Source organism: Anabrus simplex, chromosome 1, assembly GCF_040414725.1.
Source record: "Anabrus simplex isolate iqAnaSimp1 chromosome 1, ASM4041472v1, whole genome shotgun sequence".
Classification (NCBI taxonomy): domain Eukaryota; kingdom Metazoa; phylum Arthropoda; class Insecta; order Orthoptera; family Tettigoniidae; genus Anabrus; species Anabrus simplex.
In genome coordinates, this window is record NC_090265.1 from 1,597,911,231 (window position 1) to 1,597,930,936 (window position 19,706).

The 19,706-nt window shown below is 38.8% G+C and overlaps 1 protein-coding gene across 3 annotated transcripts in view; it reads right to left on the reverse strand.

Moving 5' to 3' along the window:
* sws (patatin like phospholipase domain containing sws) overlaps positions 1–19,706 on the reverse strand; it is an 874,342-nt gene that overhangs the window by 48,987 nt on the left and 805,649 nt on the right. The gene's annotated exons all lie outside the window — the stretch shown is intronic.

The following is a 19,706-nucleotide window of genomic DNA, read 5'->3' on the forward strand; positions in this document are numbered from 1 at the left end:
CGGTGCCCCTTGGACAGAGGAGCGTAAGCAGGCCCACTCACAAAGAATGAGGGAAATTTGGGCTCTAAAGAAGGCCAAGTTCAGTGTCAAATGCAACAAGACTTAACGTGGTCCTTGATGGCCCCAGCGAATTATATATATATATATAATGAGAAGAATAATATACCGTACTGTACTACAGACCACAATGTGAAATTTTATAGTATTCTGTTACAACCTCACGAAATGGATTTAAAAAGGCAGTAGACAAATATAGGCTAATTACAGAAATAGCCCTCCATTACACAATATCAATAGCTCACAGAAATACCGCATTTTACATACCTAAAGTTCTGTCCTCGCCCCGATGTGGTAAAACTCTTTTCAAGCAGCCCCTAATGAATATGAGCTGCATTTACCCTCACGTCAATGTTAAATTTCTGATTTCTGGCTGTATCGGGAATCAAGCCCGGGCCCCTGACGAAGGTAACTACTAGCGCTAACCGTTATATTACAGAGGTGGTCGCGATCATATTATAAATACAGACACAATAATTGATTGGTAACGTTAAGGTATTCTGATATTTTCAATTGGTCCGACATCAAACCTGTGCCTTTTTATAGGAAAAAGTTCCTCTAAGCTCTTCTCCTTGTTGTATTTCTTTTCCCCCGGTTTTGAGATGCGAGGTCCAGACAATTCACAGGGTTCATCAGTACGTGATGTGACATGTTCTGAGAAAACTGTATAAATAACAGCACGAATATGCTTACATTTCATGGAAATATTTTTATTCTTTTACCAAGACCTCCCTCGCAACGTTAGCCTACGCTAACATGATATCGTATTAGAGTTAGGCCAAATATATTTTTCTGAAGACAGCATTGTTGAATGTGTACATGAAAATCTTATCACCACAAATAATACATATATAACTATGTTGCCTCTATCGTGAAATGGTAGTGTCTCTAGTGAACCAACATTTTTCTCTTATCATATTTGCAGTTATTTGCTTTGCAGCTATTTCCTGCGAACAGTTTTTCTTGTAAATTAACATGACTACTTTCTGGAAGTTTGGAATAATTTGGCCGTTGTTGTTGCATAAAACACTCTGAAATCCCACTGTTATTATTTAATCGGCCATTGCAACACTCGGTGAAACGATAGAGAGGTGTGCGCGGTGATCGCATTAACTTACAATGTTCGCCACTCGCAGCGCAGCGGTGCATTTTCCCCAGCAGCGCACGGAGCCTATATGGATTTATTTTTCATGACCTATAGGTAATTGTTGACATAGGCATGTTGTATAGATCGTAACTGGTATTATATATGGCTTGCTGAAGATATATATCTCACCTTAGAGAACCACATATAACTCTCCTCTATCTTAAAATTGCGTCAACTGAACTAATATTGTCGCTAAAATCATCTATCCCTCGATATTTCTCAATGAAACAATAATCATCACCATCATTACACTTCATAATATCCTACCATTCTTCACATATAGATCATCTATTTCATATTACGCATCTCACGTCTCACTCTATTCTACATTAAGCATAATAATTCATCTCAACTTGATGCATGTTACTATCTCATCATCAACCATCTATCTAATTATTCCATTCAGTTCTCAATTTTTCTTCAAATTCCATCAATTACCTTTGTATGTCTTCCTATGATGTTGCTGCAACCTGTTTACCAGGAAGGCATAGGCCCTGGCACATCAAATTATAAAATCTTTAATCATGAAAGAATGGCTGAGTTACGACATAAGGAACAGCTGTCCGAGGGAATGTTCTCGTCTCTACTGCTCTGTGTATGTGTGAGGGAGACAGCAAGAGAGGAGAACAAGGTCAAGTGACGTCAGCGCCACATGTATCTCACCTCCCCGTGGAAACTTCTAGAAATAATTTTTATAACTTCTAAATGGCTTGACGGATAAAAACGAGACAAACACCAGCATGTAGCCCACATTTCAAATGTACAATGTTCAAAATTTGAGATCATTCCACCTGGTAGTTTGGAAAATATGACATGTTGAAGTTTGGAATGCATCACCACCCCTCTGTCGCTTTGACCCAGTGAGCTTGCTCCCAGCAGAATATAAATAGGTCAACGACTCAGGGTATAGTCAGTTGAAATCTACAACTTGACCACGATTAGACATCATACTGCTCCGTCGCGCTGTGCGGGAGATGTGAAAGTCATATTCTAGAACTTTGAATTTGTGCGAGATCGTAGTAAATGAAACTGCAACCGTGTTGTGGACGTGTGAGAGGTTATGAAGTTCTCCCAAACTGAGTTTTCGTTGTATAAGAGTTACGAATTTTTTGAACAAGTGACTTTACGATATAGACTGTGTATTGAGATATAACTGAGAATACCAGTGTTTAATTTACCATTCAACAGTATTATGGACTTTGTTAATTCCCCTTATATATTTGAACTTTGTCGTGATCATTTACAGTGACCAACATACTAGGAAATTGTGCGTGATAAACTAAACTTTCAATTTATGACAATTTCATTAATTCTGAGACGCATTTCTCGTATACAATTACGATTGTTAACTATCTGAAATACTATTCCACTCGAATATTCTGCAATTGATAGGAATGAATGTGACTATTTTTCACGTATTTTCCCGAACTTACGATTAGTGCCGTCAGAAAAGAATTGAATGTTAAGGACATTTTATGGTGATATCAGGTCATACGAACCCTCATTATGCAAACTCATTCATAAAAACCACTTAAGCAGTGAATATTAGGATTCAAGAGACTGTTCTAGAAGTGACAATAATTGCATTTCGCGAGTATTTCACGGACTGTGATAGTTATTCTGTTACTGAATTTAAGACATAATCAGTGCTTATTATGAACTGTGAAAGTGCATAACTTCATATCTCATAAACTGTGTAGTGAAAGGCCGTGCTTTCGACTTTAAAAACAACCTCATTTTCTTACCACAGTAACTTGACTTATGGTATATTTGAACTGTAACCTAGACTGTGCTATTCCAAGTCACGCATTTAATGCCATAGTACGAAAGTATGAGTACAAACTGTGCATTCGGACTTATTTCAGTGTGAAATGCAACTCATTGATCATAATCAGTAGTCCTACAACTCGCTGTATAGTGCCAATTTAACTCTTCTGTGTTTCAATATTTATTTTTAAAAACACCGGAAATCTTGGCGAAGTGTCATGATATCACACTACGTAGAACATCATAACCAGCGTGGGATTAATTGTGGTATCTTCGACGGATATTCGTGGTATCCAGTGAGGGATTAATCATGGTATCTACAAGGGATTATAACGAGGTGTCTTCGTGGGATGGAACGTGGTATGCTGCTGGTACTGAGTTCGAGTTCAGGCTGTTCGCTGCAGAAAGTTCCTGTCGCCAAGCTGCAGAGCTGTATTTTGTCCATTCTTACGAGCAGAATACAAGTGTATTTTACATTTCTTGAGTGAGTAATTACACTTAGACACTAACTGACCTTTTAATAAAGCACTCCATCATTCAACAGTGTTACGTTGTTTAAATGAAAAGTGCCTAGTAATTTTTGATCAAGTGAACTCTTAATTCTACTGCTTATAAAATTGTAGGTCATTCAACAAGACTTCAGGTCTTATGTAGATGAACTTTAGGTTTCTCTTCGAAGTTTGTGGAAATTGAAGACGTTTTACAATAACTTAGATGAACTGTAGAGCTTGTCATATAGCAAGTGCACAATTTGACAATCTTGTATAATCTGCAGAATTTTTCAGCAAGAGATTGAAAATATTTAATTTGAACTATAAGACTGCTAAAGCAAGTGAAAGTTAATATTATGTTTAATAATGTTAAAAAGACTTTAGTTTTTTACCACGAGTGATGGACTTAATTTGCAATTTAAAAATCTTAGTAAATCAACAAGTGGTTGAATGAAGTTCTATGAACAGAGTGTTATTTTGAATTTGAGTTTATATGAGAGATCCTAGATGAACTTTAGGGTATACCGAGATCTTAGAAAACTGCTATTTATTCTGAACATTATTGAGTGGATGTATTGGATTATAACAGTGCATATTTTTCATTTACTTAATTGCATTCTGAAGAGATCAATTGAAAATTTAAGTATGATAAATGAGAAGCAGGGTAATTTGCTCAAAATTATCAATAAATATTTTCAAAAATTTTAATTCATTCATTATCATTATAGATTGTTATGCCTTTCAGCGTTCAGTCTGCAAGCCTCTGAGAATTTACTAAACGTCGCCACAATCCTCGATTTGCAACTAGTGTTGTGGCCTCATTTAGTTCTATACCTCTTATCTTTAAATCGTTAGAAACAGAGTCTAACCATCGTCGTCTTGGTCTCCCTCTACTTCTCTTACCCTCCATAACAGAGTCCATTATTCTCCTAGGTAACCTATCCTCCTCCATTCGCCTCACATGACCCCACCACCGAAGCCGGTTTATGCGTACAGCTTCACCCATCGAGTTCATTCCTAAATTAGCCTTTATCTCCTCATTCCGAGTACCCTCCTGCCATTGTTCCCACCTGTTTGTACCAGCAATCATTCTTGATACTTTCATGTCTGTTACTTCTAACTTATGAATAAGATATCCTGAGTCCACCCAGCTTTCGCTCCCATAAAGCAAAGTTGGTCTGAAAACAGACCGATGTAAAGATAGTTTCATCTGAGAGCTGACTTCCTTCTTACAGAATACTGCTGATCGCAACTGCGAGCTCACTGCATTAGCTTTACTACACCTTGATTCAATCTCACTTACTATATTACCATCCTGGGAAAACGCACAACCTAAATACTTGAAATTATCGACCTGTTCTAGCTTTGTATCACCAATCTGACATTCAATTCTGTTGGATTTCTTACCTACTGACATCAATTTAGTCTTCGAGAGGCTAATTTCCATACCATACTCATTGCACCTATTTTCAAGTTCCAAGATATTAGACTGCAGGCTTTCGGCACAGTCTGCCATGAAGAGCAAGTCGTCAGCATAGGCCAGGCTGCTTACTATATTTCCACCTAACTGAATCCCTCCCTGCCATTTTATACCTTTCAGCATATGATCCATGTAAACTACAAACAGCAAAGGTGAAAGATTACAGCCTTGTCTAACTCCTGTAAGTACCCTGAACCAAGAACTCATTCTACCATCGATTCTCACTGAAGCCCAATTGTCAACATAAATGCCTTTGATTGATTTTAATAATCTACCTTTAATTCCATAGTCCCCCAGTATGGCGAACATCTTTTCCCTTGGTACCCTGTCATATGCTTTCTCTAGATCTATGAAACATAAACACAACTGCCTATTCCTCTCGTAGTATTTTTCAATTACCTGGCGCATACTGAAAATCTGATCCTGACAGCCTCTCTGTGGTGTGAAACCACACTGGTTTTCATCCAACTTCCTCTCAACGACTGATCGCACCCTCCCTTCCAAGATGCCAGTGAATACTTGCAACCGGATTACTCCATCCACTCTTTCGATATTGTAAACATGTACCCAAGCATACAAGTATCAAAATTAATTCCAATAATTAAAAACAATTTAAACAAAAACACCCACTTAAGCAAACTAGAGACACAAGACTTTATCACAGTATTAAAACTAATCATCAACAACAACTTCTTCACTTTCGACAATGTTATATATAAACAAGATGGTTTGGCAATGGGGTCACCGGCCTCAGGCATCTTGGCAGAAATATACCTGGACTTCCTCGAACACACCAAAATTGACAATGAATTTGGAAACATTCTCTTTTGGGCCAGATATGTTGACGATGTCTTCGTAATCATGAATGAGCAATCAATTAATGCCTCCACCACCCTCTTAAAACTCAACACTATTGATTCTCATATCAAATTCACACTAGAATCCGAATCAAATAAAAAAATCAACTTCCTAGATTTAACTATCACTAGAAACTCAGATTCTTTCTGTTATAAAATATTCAGAAAACCTACTCAAACAGCCTCCACCATTCGCCAAGATTCAGTGCACCCCCAGTCCCACAAACGAGCCACATACAACAACCTAGTTCACCGAGCCTTCAGCATACCTATGTCCAAGAAAGATCTAAAGAACGAACTTAACACAATTCGCGGAATTGCAAAATACAACGGCTTCAGCAATCATTTCATAGAAAGGATAATCAATAAACACAAACATCGCCCTAAAACTACCCTCAAAAAAGAAGTGACTAAACCTCTAACATTTTCCACCTTCACGTTCAACAATGATATCTACAAGTTAACCAATATCTTCAAGAAACAAGGCGTTAAAATAGCCTTCAAAACCAACAATAAGAACATGAACGTCTTACACAATACTTCACACATCAACAGGACCAGCAGTTTTGTAAAATCAGGAGTTTACAGGATCAAATGCAACACCTGTGAAAAATCCTACATCGGACAAACCGGTAGAAACTTCAATACCAGATACCATGAACACACTAATGCAATAAAATACAACAGGTTTTCAGCCATCGGCTAACACATGCATGATTATAACCATAATTTCACCAATATCGAACAGGACATGGACATCCTCGAATTAGCAAACAAGGGCCCTTTACTCAACATAATGGAAAATTACTACATACACCTAGACCAATACTTCAACGCCAGTCACAATCTCAATGAAATCTCAGAGAAACCCAACATACTCTTCGATCTATTCATCACTTTCCTCAGAAACAATAATGCAGCCAACCAAAACTCAATCCTAAGTCTAATCAAAGGTACATTTCCGAGACAATTACCCTTTTTCCTGCACCCTTCAGCCCCGCCTTAAAAGCTCCCCACCCCCACCTCACCCCAAGCCACCCCCACTCTTCCTAACCCCCTCCTAACCCGCACGCACCTGCCCTCCTCCCTGCCCACACTTCTCTCCCCGCCACCAATCACACACCATCAGCTATACTACACACACCGCAGCGCGAGGTAAGCGTCCTTTCACTTTATGTTAACCTTTTCCTATCTCCATTTTTTGTTTTTACTGACTTTCTCCATTTAAACAGGTCCAATTTGGTTTCCGCTAAGAACTGAGAATCAATATATCCACGCGCAGTTTCCACCTTCTTCTCAACCAGAAATTCAAAAACAACTTCACGTCCAACAATCAACAACGCAACTGACCAACACAGCTTTAATACACCAAATACCTAATTTCTCCGCTTAAGTGATCAGTGTCAAGCCAACTCGACATTAAAAGAGTATCACTCTTTACTCTCCAGACTTTGTACATACTTGTATATATGTTTATATGTGTTATTTTACATTGTTTCTTTAGTACGAGGACTACTGACATCCACGAGGTTATATTTTTACAACTCTAAGCACCCCACTAGTACTTTGTTCCAAACTTGTTTGTATATATGTTATTATTTTATTTACTACTCACCTGTACTAACATTTCTCATCTCATTACCAAACTTCACTTTATAAATTATAAAATCCATACGATTATTACAGTTAAAAATAACATGTTTTAGGATTCGACAAAAATACTTATGTATGCTTTAATATGGCTGATGATGACCCCTAGGCGGGTCGAAACTAGTTCCATGTAATTTATAACATTGTAAATACATATTAGTACTGAATAGGTGGAAACCTTACTGTGTTACTATTCATATGCTGGTATACTAATCAATGATATACCTCGATAGTTGTTGCAATCCTTCCTGTTCCCTTGCTTATAGATAGGTGCAATTACTGCTTTTGCCCAATCTGAAGGTACCTTACCAACACTCCATGCTAAGTTTACTACTCTACGAAGCCATTTCATCCCTGCCTTCCCACTATACTTCACCATTTCAGGTCTAATTTCATCTATTCCTGCTGCCTTATGACAATGGAGTTTATTTACTATCCTTTCCACTTCCTCAAGCATAATTTCACCAACATCATTTTCCTCCTCCCCATGAGCTTGACTGTTTGCAACACCACCATGATGATTTCCTTTTACATTGAGAAGATGTTCAAAATATTCCCTCCACCTCTCCAGTGATTCCCTGGGATCTGTTATGAGTTCACCTGAATTACTCAAAACACTGTTCATTTCCTTTTTCCCTCCCTTCCTAAGATTCTTTATTACTGTCCAGAAAGGTTTCCCTGCTGCTTGACCTAGCCTTTCCAGGTTATTACCAAAATCTTCCCACGACTTCTTTTTGGATTCAACAACTATTTGTTTCGCTCTGTTTCTTTCATCTACGTACAAATCCCTGTCTGCCTTGGCCCTTGTTTGGAGCCATTTCTGATAAGCCTTCTTTTTACGTTTACAGGCTGCTCTCACTTCATCATTCCACCAAGATGTTCGCCTTTTCCCATCTTTACACACAGTTGTTCCTAGGCATTCCCTTGCTGTTTCTACTACAGCATCCCTGTATGCCACCCATTCACTTTCTATATCCTGAACCTGCTTACTGTCTACTGTTCGAAACTTCTCACTAATCATATCCATGTACTTCTGTCTAATTTCCTCGTCCTGGAGATTTTCTACCCTTATTCGTTTGCAGACAGATTTCATTTTCTCTACCCTAGGCCTAGAGATAGTTCACTACAGATCAGATCGTGGTCTGTATCATCGAAAAATCCCCGAAAAACTCGTACATTCCTAAAAGATTTCCTGAATTCAAAGTCTGTTAAGATATAGTCTATTATGGATCTGGTACCCCTAGCCTCCCATGTGTAGCGGTGAATAGCCTTATGCTTGAAGAATGTATTCGTAACAGCTAAACCCACACTAGCACAGAAGTCCAGCAAACGCTTCCCATTCCCATTAGCTTCCATATCTTCCCCACATTTACCAATCACCCTTTCGTATCCTTCAGTTCTATTCCCAACTCTCGCATTGAAATCGCCCATTAGCACTATTCTGTCCTTGCTGTTGACCCTGACCACGATGTCACTCAATGCTTGATAAAACTTGTCAACTTCATCCTCATCCTCATCTGCACCCTCACATGGTGAATACACGGACACAATTCTTGTCCTAATTCCTCCCACTGACAAATCTACCCACATCATTCGCTCACTTACGTGCCTAACAGAAACTATGTTTCGTGCAATGGTATTCCTGATAAAGAGCCCTACCCCAGACTCTGCCCTTCCCTTTCTAACACCCGTCAAGTACACTTTATAATCTCCTATCTCTTCCTCCTTATCTCCCCTTACCCGAATATCACTTACTCCTAGCACATCCAGATGCATCCTCTTTGCTGACTCAGCAAGTTCTACCTTCTTTCTTCCATAAGCCCCATTAATACTGATAGCTCCCCATCGAATTCCATTTCGTTCGCCAAGTTGTTTCCAAGGAGTCCCTCGCCTGTCAAATGGGAGTGGGACTCCATTACTCCCATAGGTCCGAGGCTTGCTTAAAGTGTTCTGAGCTCGGTAAATTCATGAAGCAGGATGCTGCCCTACTTGCACATAGTCCAAGTGAGGATCTCTCCTCTAACGGGTTATGGACCACCGGTGAATTGTGTAGTCCTAGCCGCCTGAGCACAAGGAGGGCCACGACTCAGAATATGTCCGAGATGCCCACTCCCATTCCATAGCAACTGGTATCCCGACTCTCAGGACCACTTACTAGGCCACTCAGCCGTTGCCCATGGTTCACGAACTAGGACGTGACTACAGTAACCCACAAACATTTTAATTACCATCTATTATTCGCCTTGCAAAATCATCCTTCTCTGCACCTGCTCCAATAGTAACTGCACACAACCTGAGATCCTTCCCATGCTCTGGCCCCATAAATATATCCCGGTACAAAATATATGCGGGGAGGGTGCAGAACCCACTACCTCCTAAATGCAAGCTCACAGCTGCGCGACTACAACCACACGGCCAACTTGCTCGGTTAAAATTCTCTTGACCGTCCTCTGCAACAATTTTTTTGTTGCATCTGCTATTTATTGTACTTTCAACAACTCCTTTGTATACTGTGCTTGTGTTTTATTCTTCCTGTCCTCAGCTTCCTTATTAATAAAACTATGAACACTGAACAATCTATCGCATTTGTCCTCTTGTCGCAAACTTCAGTTTAGAATTTTCAGCGGCATAATTTGGTTCATGCACAAACAGTAGGAATATGTGCTGACAATGAACTGATTTGTTTTGCTACTGACTGTACTTGCTCAGTCAAATCTATCTTCCCTTCCATCTTCTGCTTTCCATTAGTATACTAGCTGTCAATCAACATACGATAGGTCTGCCAGCAGGCTTTCCCATGTGTTTCAAGTGCCAAATTGATTTAAGGCAGTTATGAAATGTGTACTACAGGAATGACCCACAACAGTCACAAGCAATGAAACTGACGATCTCACATTCCCTCCAGAATTAAAACTCGCTTACGATAATCTGTACGCAAATTACAAGATTCTAACTTAGCCACTTAAGGTAATCTGGTGTTCTGTATATTACTCACTAGCGGATGTACCCGTGCTTCACTACGGAATTCTACATTACAGAATTGTAGGTTAGGTAGCGTACACGTTGTGAGCAAGACTGTATTAAATTGTATAGTTCTTAACGTTACCCTAGAAACGCAACGGAGAAATCACCAAACATCTTTTCTCATATGAAGACTGCGTTAGGGATTTTTCATTTTAATAGTAGGCCCGTTTGTCTACCATCAGTCACAATCAGGTTGGGGAATTGCATTATAATGGCAGACACTCACTCTTCACCTGCCTTTTTACATCCTCAGAAAGACTGTCTTAGTAGATTTCCCAACTGAAATGAACCAAGGCCGCACTAGATAGACAGGCCGCAAGGCTCGGACCGTGACATCACGAGAGTGGCTGGCGTTTAGCACGGCAGTGTAGGGCCCGCACTCACTTTCACCATGATTTTGTTCATTTATTCCACCTTAACGATATAATTGAACCCTCCTTCAATTGTGGCTTTACTTAAGCTTGTATACTACACGAGTTTTATACAGGGAGAAAACTGGCTGGGCAGTAAATGAACATTTCTTTACGTAAAATTATGGTGACATCTGTCACTTGTAACTGAACATGATATCATGTAAAAGATTAGAACGCATAATACGTATACAAATAGTTGTAATGTTACTAGGAAAATACATGATGGCAATTCACAACAATAGTCTGAAACCTTTCTTAGAAATTAAACTGCAACTTAAAACTTACCTAACAATTCCTAAGGTTTCAGTTTATACATTTTTATTTTCCTGAGGATTTCTTCTTTTTAGCCATGAGTTTGTCTATGATAACTTTTCCATTGTTATTCAATAATATAATACAAAAGATGTATTGAAACGGGAATGCCCTACGAGCATTCACGTTTCATTCATTTATTAAGAGGAACTCGCTAACACCCGGCCGTAAGCATTTAAACTTGCACCGAGCGCACAGGCATTGTGGGAACTGCAAGCAAGCTTGCGCAGTTCTAGAACACCGGCCAAGGTCAAGCGACGTCGTGCAGAAGGTTCTTTCGTGTTCCATAGCATTGCAGCATGAACGAAATGTGATATCAATATTTCAATAACGTCACCTTGCAGGCAGGAATAATGAACGCTGCTAGCCGAAATTTCATGTCAATCGGTGTAAAGATGGCCAAGATATAAAATTTTCTTGGGGCCCACAGGTGTAGCCACGCCCACCGACCTTCGGCAATATAAGCGAATCGCCACCCTGGGGTAAAGCAGGGAGTGTGCAGTGTGGGCAGTGTGCAGCTGCAGTGTGCCGTAGGCAGAGAGAGTGAGGGGAGTCGGCAGTAAGCCGTGAGTTCAGTGTTTGTGTGCAAGTAAGCACGTCGCGATATAATTTGTCACTCGGTCTGGCTGTGTACTTGAGTTCGGAAACGTTAGTGTTGAAAGCTTTCTCCGTGGGCTTGAACTCTGTGCATGAACAAAAACGTAATTTCGTTTTTATCAGTCTGTACGACTGGGCGATTATATTTCGTTTGTGGACTATGAATGTTTCTAGCATAAACTGTGCCAACCTTGATTTCATTTAAAGACTGTGTTTCTAGCATAAACTGTGCCAACCTTGATTTCATTTAAAGACTGTGTTTCTAGCATAAACTGTGCCAACCTTGATTTCATTTAAAGACTGTGTGAAAACAGCGATAACGTTTCTAACATAAACTGTGCCAGCCTTCATTTCATTTAAAGACTGTGTTTATCCATTTTTCGGAACTGTGTTCGTAATAAAACTGTGCCGACCTTCATTTCATTTAAAGACTGTGTCTATCCATTGAACTGTGTTCGTAATAAACTGTGCCAACATTCCCTCTTAAGGACAGTATTAACTTGTGGAATACGGTATCGTAATTTCTTTCCGAGGGACCATGCCAATTCCCATCATAACCTGTTCAGAATCATGTATGATCTTAAGTGCCAGTGATAATCTTCTGAAAATTACGACGTAACAGAACTTGGACTGTCGTTTATTTCAACAAGTGTGTGAATATTGTGCTCATGGTGTACAGTGCAGAGACTGTACCCGGTTAATTTAATTTTCTTTGTGAAGTGCTTAATCACTGCACCTCGGAAGGTCCTACATTGTTTTTGTTTGTTTATTATTCCAAATACGATAATTCCTTCCATCTTATTCTCATGGAACTGTGACTGACTTTATCCTTGCTGCTAAAGTGCGTTCAACATCACTGACTGTGGGAACTATTTCGGTGTGCTTCGCCTTAGAGAGATGTCACACCAGAGTCCCATGACGTCCGATGCGGAAGCTCCACATTTCCCCGTTCCTGCCTCAGGTTCGAGTCGCCATCAACACTAATACAGAGAAAACACCAACGATGGAAGACAACGCTGATGCCGACCGCAAGACGCCGCAGGACGACGTCCCCTCCACGCCTTCAAGGACAACCCCATGATTCAGCTGTAAAAGGTGACAGAATTCTTTGCATATCTATTGAATAAACTGAAGGATCCACTTAATCATAACATTTTTTTTTCACTACCCTTCTCTCTCTCTCACTCTCTTAGCATGGGCCATACACGCCTTTTCGTTTCTCATGCTCTCCGATAAACTGAAGTACGGGCGTTCCTGTTTCAGTATATACATTTGTCAACAAAATGTTTAAAACTATTTATTTAATCACTGCATGTTTTAAACATGAAGTTTTCGTTTTCCAGAACATTGTTGACAAGAGAAATCAGAATTTTTCTCTGAGAATCCTCATGTAAAAACAATAGTATACAGGTTTACATTTTGTAACTCTAAAAGAGTCTGGTACAACACCTTTTGGTCCAGGGCAGGAGCAAGCCAAGGCCACACTAGATAGACTCAGATAGACATTCTTTTGTCTGACTCAGTGTTGTCAAAGTCAGGATAAGTTGTCAGCTTGATTAAGCCAGTTATTTATTAAGATTTTAAATAACTGACCAGTATCAAACAATTATTTATTTTTTGTGTTTCGTCAAATGGGTTTTGAAAAGTGGTTTGTAAATTGCTTTTGCACAGCTTTTCAAACATGTTCCTACTAGCACTGTTATTATTAGAAATTATGCATGCTACCTTATAAGCTATAGGCCTACCTGTTAATACTTTAAAAACTTGCAAAGTGAGTTGTTCTGAGAAATGTCACGTTAGGTTCTTACATGGAAACAAATCAACTACGTCTTTATTTTTTTAAAGACTGGATGACAACATAAAAGTTTGTGCAGTTGTAGCTATTGTTATTTTCTCCGCTTTTACTACCAAAAGCAACTCCCTCAACCTTTCCTCCTACTGGGCGATTTGGCCGTGCGGTTAGTGGCGAGCGTCTGTGAACTTGCATCGGGAGATAGTGGGTTCGAATCCCACTGTCGGCAGCCCTGAAGATGGTTTTCCGTAGTTTCCCATTTTCACACCAGGCAAATGCTGGGGCTGTACCTTAATTAAGGCCACGGCCGCTTCCTTCCAGATGTTAGGCCTTTCCTATCACATCGTCACCATAAGACCTATCTGTGTCGGTGTGACATAAAGCCACTAGCAAACACAAAAACAAAAAATAGAACCTTTCCTCCTTTATAGTTCAGCTCGCATTTTACATAGACTCCATCCAACAAGTTACAAAATCTTTCATGCTCCTTTAACAATTTTAGTTTTTCAAGTAATTCCGATGTGAATCATCAATACCCAAATTTCCCATGCCTAGTTTTGCAGTAAAAAACTGAATAACCGGGTGAGGCATTGTAAGAAACGTTGACTGTCTTATCTTCTTTTCGCCCCAGGAAATGCGAAAAATATTGAAGTAATAATAATAATAATAATAATAATAATAATAATAATAATAATAATAATAATAATAATAATAATAATAATCGTATGGCCTCAGCTACCGTGTGCAGACATTTCAATTTGACGCCATCTGAATGTCTGCTCGTCAACTTCGACGTTCTGTTTTACTCTAGGCCACCACTAGATGGCAGACCGAGTAAACCGAAACTCTCTTGGGCGTCTATGGCTGAGATTTAATGAATTTTGTCAGGTAAACACCAAATGTGTCACCAGAGATCTTTTACATGCCGACATCGTACGACATGGAGTGTCGAATGGACTTTTTTCCGCCCTTCAAAAATCCGACTACCTCTGCCGGGTTTGAACCCGCTATCTTGGGATCCGGAGGCCGACACTCTACTGCTGATCCACAGAGGCAGCTAATATTGAAGTGAACCATGTTATTAGCATACAGGAGTAACATACTTTCTTTGCAAAGGCTATATTTAACTGTTCCTTACAGAATTATAATTTATCAGTAATGATACACTCATCAACTTCACTTTCAATTTCATCAATTATTTTGTGCACAGATTCTATTTTGTCGTGGACAGTCACTTTTGAGTTACGAGCAGGTCTAAACAGGAAGTTAAAAATACTTTTCTAATTTGACCATTTTAATATTTTGCCCCCGTCACCTAATGCAAGTATATCAGGGTTATCACTCATGAAAATATCATGTTTAATGGCTTTAAAATCAAGAGCCTCGTTTAATGTTAAGGAAGTACCAATTTTCGGAATATTTTCCTCAGTCATGTACATTTCGAAAATACAGAGACTTTGGCTGTTAAAATTGACGAAAACTTTGTCCAAATCTAATTTGCGTTTAATACTGCAATTACCCTGAACGTCATCGAAGTCCTTGATCCTGTCATATTCTTCCTCAGCTTTCTTTATTTCCTTCCTCTTCCCGTTTTTCAATTTCTTCTTGTCTTTGAATAGGATTTTTGCTCGGTGTCAGAAGATTTTTAGACAGATAGGCAGGCACATTTTCAAACTTAGGAATAGCGTCGTTTGAGCGTTTTAAATGGTTAGGTTTTACAGTTAAAATAGACTCATCAGGTCTTTTAACAGAATCGCCCCTAATTTTATGCACTCAACTGAGCTTGCTGATGGGACGAATTCGGTTCGATGGATTGCTATGATCCACTTTTGTTTCCGAAACAAGTCAGTAGGAAATTTAAACACTGAAATATTAGGCTGTTTTGAACTGTAGTTGATTCTACAACCAGGTATACAACACAACATGGCCATAATTCAGAATGTTCACACACATTTAAATCATTCAACACCATTGATAGCCTCACTGCTGCAAGGTTCAGATCAGCCTACAAGTCACTGGCGAGAAGTGAAGCGGCTGGCGACTTGTGTGACGTAGCGCCCGAAGTGGAGGGGGGGCCTTATGGCCTGTCTACCTAGTTTGCCCTGAATGAACATAGGTCATTACAATGACGTCAGTAAGAATGGTGCCAGTAAAAGCTATGATTTCACATGAAATACTCGATCAAAAGAAAAACCACACATTTTCTTTAACGAACAATACTTCACTGCCGATCAAACAGTCCAAAGTTCCAGAGCTGGAATGACCAGGACGCAGACAGCCGTGATCCATGAACACTCTTAGTCTTAGTCTTTTTTCAGGAGGGGTGGGGGGTCGAATAGTGGAGAGTCTCAGGGCAAAAACTATGCCCTTTTACTAATCTGTTTCCTAGGAGTACCCAATGAGTCGGAAAATCTCAATTCACTAAAGTGGCGGCGGAAAAAGGAGAAACCCCCTCTTCAATGCTAATTTTCCGACTCATTGGCTGAATGGTCAGCGCAGTGGCCTTCGGTTCAGAGGGTCCCGGGTTCGATTTCCGGCCGGGTCGGGGATTTTAACCTTCACCAGTTAATTCCAATGGCCCGGGGGCTGGGCGTAAGTGCTGTCCCCAACATCCTTGCAACTCATACGCCATACATAACACTATCCTCCTCCACAATAACACGCAGTTACCTACAAATGGAAATGCCGACCACCCTCATCAATAGTAGTAGTAGTAGTAGTAGTAGTAGTAGTAGTAGTAGTAGTAGTAGTGAGTGAGCCTTTGCCTTAAGTGTGCACACTGCTCATTCAAAATGGGCATCAGAGTAGGAATCGAATAGCTGGAATACTGTGATGAACCAGTGTTACGTACCAGCAGTACAGAATCAGAAAATGTATGAACCAGAGGAATGACATGCTAAAGAAGAAAGTTTTCTAACTCCCCAGCTATTTCCGCCAATATTCAGTCAGGCCGTTATACTCGGTACGCAGCAGTAATCCCATCTATCGGAGTTGAGCGGCAGCATAAGAGACAAAGAACATCACAACAAACAATGGTCAATGTAATGTTATTGTTGATCAATGTTAATGTTCTTTCAATATTGTATGCCTTTACATTTAGTTTTCTTCTGACTCGTACTACTCTTATCATAGTCGGTACGGTAAAACTGAATAAAATATAAATGGTCGGAAATTGTATTCTCTGTAACTTTTGTTATGTAGTACTTTTTGATAGGACCAATAACATAGGTATTTAAAAATGAAATTTTAGGCGCCTTCCCCTAAACTACAATTTCATCCAGGGTGAATAAAATTGTTTATTACTTAGACTGTACTTTCTTATTCCCTGACTCTATATACCAACTTTCATTAAATTCTGTTAACCCATTTTCTCGTGGCTCGGCGTTGATATAGACTTCCACGGTTATGAATTTCATGGTCTTGGCAACAAAAATACAAATTCATGAATATCTGTGTTATCAAAGCCAGTATGGTAACAATATATGACATAAATGATCAAAAATTTAATTCTATATAACTTTAGTTATGCAGTATTTATCTACAGGACCACTAATAATATAAATATTTGAGAGTTAAATTTTAGATCTTCCCCTAAACTACCATTTCACTCAGCGTGAGTAAAATGATTTATAGCCTAGATTGTAGTGGCTGATCCCCCGACTTCACACACCAATTTTCATTAAATTCTCTTCAGCCATTTTCTCGTGATGCGTGTACATACATATATACATACATACATACATACATACATACATACATGACAGATAGAAAGAAATTACAGAAAAGTAAAAAGTGCATTTCCTTGTTACTATGGACATGACCGATACGGAAATACCATTCTTTTCAAATTCTGAGCAATGAACAGACAAAACTCTTATCTTATATATATAAATAGATGGTGGTTACGATAATTCCTTTTTGAAATTGTTTTTACCCTCTAGGTTCATTTGACGCTTACAATAATTTGCTAGCATGTGCAGTGGAGTCCAACTGACGTATAAACATCGTAACCTCAATTTTGACAAAAAAGTCACTTACGATACTTTGCCATTACAGGGACGATATCATAGTGGAGAATTATAGACCAATTTCTATAATTTATGCTCCAGCTAAGGTTTTTGAGCAAATAATATTCGGTAGGATTTTCAGACTGGTTAAAAACTACATTTTCCCCCCAGCAATATGGATTTTATGCATGAAGACCCACTGTAACTAACCTTACAAACTTTAAATCAAATCAAATCAAAATCAAAATCTCTTTATTTGCAAATGAGGTGTCTACCTCGGTGGCAAATGGTACACTAAAATACATTATTGTCAAGCACTAAATATTAAATTAACAAGAGTAGAAATTTTTTTTCCTATAATACAATATTATACAATTTACACTAACAATGTTTTCTATTAAACACACAGCTCATCCTTAATAAATTTATATTGTTTACAAAATTCTACTTATAATATCTCCTGTACTACTTACAAATATAGTCAACTGATATACAGTATGTGGAATTACTTCAAATGATACTATACAACTGGTATAAGATTAATATTTACATTGCATTTATTTATTTACTATTTTTTTTTTTTTTTTTTTACCCGTTCTGGATCCTAAGTAGCATAACGACCTGCTGCGTCTTAACCAGAGCACCTTTTGCCACCACTTTTCAGAGTTCCTGAAGGGCCTTCATAGCTACCGTAGCGGTCCCAGGGCCCTCGAAGTCCCCACTGTACTTCACCCCTACAGGCAGTCCCCTACTTTGGCTGTCCAAACTCCTTAGACCAGGGGATGGAATTAATTTATTCACACACATTTTTTTTATTTACAATAACCTGCACTGGTCGAATGCCCTCTAACATTTCATTTATTTTCTCTGTTGCTGTTTATTCTCTTCTTGAATATCTGTACAGATTTTGGAAAAGGATCAAACACTACCCCTGGTAAACTGTTCCACTCCTTCACACCCTTCCCAATGAATGAAAATTTACCCCAATTGCTTCTGCTAAAATTCCTTCTAATTTTATATTTGTGGTCAGTCCTGCCGATATAATTATTTTCCAACTGAAGCCTCTCACGGATATCTCCCCATGCTTCTTCTCCTGTATAGGCTCTATATAATCCTATAAGTCTAATTTTCTGCCTTCTCTTACTTAAAGTTTCCCACCCAAGTTCCTTTAACATTTCTGATACACTACTCTTTCTCCTGAAATCCCCTGTTACAAATCTTGCTGCTTTCCTCTGCACACTATCTATTTCTTTTATTAGGTATTCTTGGTGAGGATCCCAAACACTGTTTGCATATTCCAATAATGGACGAACCATACTCAAGTAACTTTTTTCTTTTAATTCTTTGTTGCATCCTTTAAGTAGTCTCATTATGACATGTAATGATCTGTATGCTTTCCCAACAATGTCATCAATATGACCCTTCCAGTGCAAATTACTTGCAAATCTCACACCTAAGTATTTGCACTTGCCATCTTTTGGGATAATTACCTCATCCAAAGTATATTCAAATTCAGTTTTAAAGCTCCTGTTTGTAAAAGTTGTAACAGTTGATTTGCCTCCATTAACCTTCATATTATTTTCTTCAACCCATTGTTGGATACTTTCAAGGTCCCTTTGTAATTCTGAACAATCCTCAATGTTGTTTATTTCCCTATAAACAATTATGTCATCTGCATACAATCTTATTTTTGATGTTATATTGTTCCCTAAATCATTTGCATATATTAAGAAAAGTAACGGACCGATTATACTACCCTGTGCAATTCCCTTCCAAACTTTCTCTTCCTGAGATACATTATTTCCTACTTTGACTTTCTGAACCCTTGAATTTAGAAATGCTTTTATCCAACGTGTAACCCTTACGTCCAATCCTATTCCCTCCAATTTCTTTAATAATATTCTATGTTCCACTCTATCAAAAGCTTTGGAAAGATCTATGGCTATGCAATCTAGCTGACCTCCTGAATCCAACTGATCTGATATGTCCTGCTGAAATCCCACCAGTTGTGCCTCACAAGAAAATTTCTTTCTAAATCCATACTGGCTCCTCGTGAACCAATTTTTATCATCACATATCCCTCTGATGTACTTCGATATTAAACTCTCCAGA